We start from the raw sequence: 2,500 nt of genomic DNA on the forward strand, positions 1-2,500 counted from the left end.
ACAATGAATAACCATTAACCATTAACCATACCATTATTAGAGGCAATTGTCTCTTCATCAAATAGCTTCACCAATTCAAACTCGCCCGATTCCCTGACCCCAGGCTCTCCTTTGACCACGGCTCTGAACACTACAACTACTACCCCCTCCTCAATGCCGACTAGTACAGTATCCACCCTAATCAACACCCCAGGAGACATTTCTACTCCCAACATGCTCAACTTCAACAACTATACCCCCACAACCTTCTTCATCAACTACCCCATCCTCCCTTATTACTACCTTACAACCTTATTGTCCACCTCCCCATAACACTACCTCCCTCAACACTACTCCCTCTTCCACATGCCCCCGTCCTTCTACTACCCCCATCTCTACAAAATTCTTAAATAATCTATTTAGCCCAGCCAAATGGGACCGATTTTCGTGATCCCTCCCACAACTTCTCACACTTTCTGCTTTGACAACCTGTTTTCATTCCTCAAATGCATATACATCCTTCACTTGATCTAACCCCTATACATTACCTTACCCAACCTTAACCCATTTACTCGTCAATTCCTTTGCCCAACTTTGACAACTAATCACTAACTCAACCACCCTTCACTACTATTTACTATAGTGCTACATGACCTTAGATGTCTAGCACATTTATTTTGCTTTTAACCATTAACCATTAACCATTCATATGCTGCAGCAGGAACCAACATCACCCCTAGTGCAAGTAATATCAGTCAACAGCTTGCAGCTAAGGATAAAGAAATTGCTAAACTGAAACAAACTGTTAAATAATTATTTATTAAAGTATATCAATTGACTAAATTGGTCGATGAAATGGCTGCATCAACATCCTAAGGAGGCTGATACCTAATCATAGTCCGGAACGCATCTCCCCGTCCGGGCGACTCCTGTGAGGAAATCTGACAGATCACAATCTGTCAGTCGTCTCCCTCGCCAGGAGGTGCAGGACGTGGAAGCTTCTGTCTCCAAACCGTCCCGAGAAAATTAAAACTGGTGGACAAGACACTTCCAAACCCCATAAAACGTAATCTTCGCGTCGACCATTATACAATGGAACCGTCGAAGTCTCAGATCTAAAGTAAATGACCTTAAATTATTAGCCTCGTCCTATGCTTCCGATTTCATAGTTCTCCAAGAAACGCACTTAAAACACCTCGTCGTTTCGCTGAGGAACTACCATTTATGTCGGAAGGATCGTGAGGGTAGAGGTGGAGGCGGAGTCGCCATGTACATCCACCAAAGCCTCCCTTTTACTGAAGTGACTATTGATTTTACTTTGGAGTTTGTCGCATGCAAAGTAAAAAATAATGTCACGTATCTGACTACATGTTCAGTTTATTGTCCACCTAATAATGTGATAATCTGTGATGAGCTCTTTGCTCTTCAGGATAGTCTGCCATAAGATAAAGTAATTTTAGGTGATTTTAATGTTCATCATACGTTATGAGGTTCCCTGCGGGTGGATGGTAGAGATGAGCAAGTAGTTAAGTTGATTAATGATTCTGATCTTGTCCTTCTGACGATAATACCGGTAGTTTGAGCTTTATTGACATCTCACTGGTCTCTTAATCAATAGCAGCCAAGTGCCTGTGGCACACCATTGTCGACTCGTTGGGAAGCGATCATCTTCCTATTTTAATTGAATATTCATGCGACACAGTGAAAACGCCTTCAGCGCCTAAATTTAACGTAAAAAGAGCATACGCCTTCACAAGGAGCGGCAAGCTCGAACTTATTGCAGAATCATTGATGATAAAGTAAACAATATTCAGAATAAGACATTAGAAGCAGCATTGCTATCCATTCCTAAAACTTCGACAGCATAGAGTTCCATGATAGACACCAGTTTGCCGCAGGGCGCTGTGCCAAGCAATAGAGCCTACAGGCTTTCCAAAAATAACATCAATAACGAGAATTTTGCAACTACAAACAAGCAAAAGCTAGGGCTCGTATAATAGACAAGCAGAAAGAGACTCCTGGCGGAGCTTTGTCTCTACAATTAACAGCAATACAAAAATATCAGAGGTTTGGTCCACTGTCAGTAAAATAAATAAGAAAAAAAATCTTTCAAAATTAATAACATCATTCATGAGGGCAATCATTTCGATTCACCTAGACACATTGCTAATGCACTCGCCATGCAGTTCTCTCATACAAGCAGCTCAGAAAATTACTAACCCGCATTCCTGACCGCCAAGGAAGCGGCTGAGCTGCAACCAATTCACTTTGCCACAGGAGATGACTTTGATTACAATAAAGACCTTACAATAGAAGAGCATCCCCAGGCCCCGATGAGATTCGATATGAGATGATAAAGCATCTTAATCATGATGACATGATTAAGTTGCTAGAAGTGTACAATGAAATTTGGAAAAGCCACACTTTTCCAAACTCATGGTACTTCGCCCACATCATTCCCATATTGAAAGGAGGGGGTAATCCCAGATTTGCCATCTCCTACCGCCCAATTGCGTTGACT

This window comes from Penaeus chinensis, chromosome 34 (assembly GCF_019202785.1).
Source record: "Penaeus chinensis breed Huanghai No. 1 chromosome 34, ASM1920278v2, whole genome shotgun sequence".
In the NCBI taxonomy this organism is placed as follows: domain Eukaryota; kingdom Metazoa; phylum Arthropoda; class Malacostraca; order Decapoda; family Penaeidae; genus Penaeus; species Penaeus chinensis.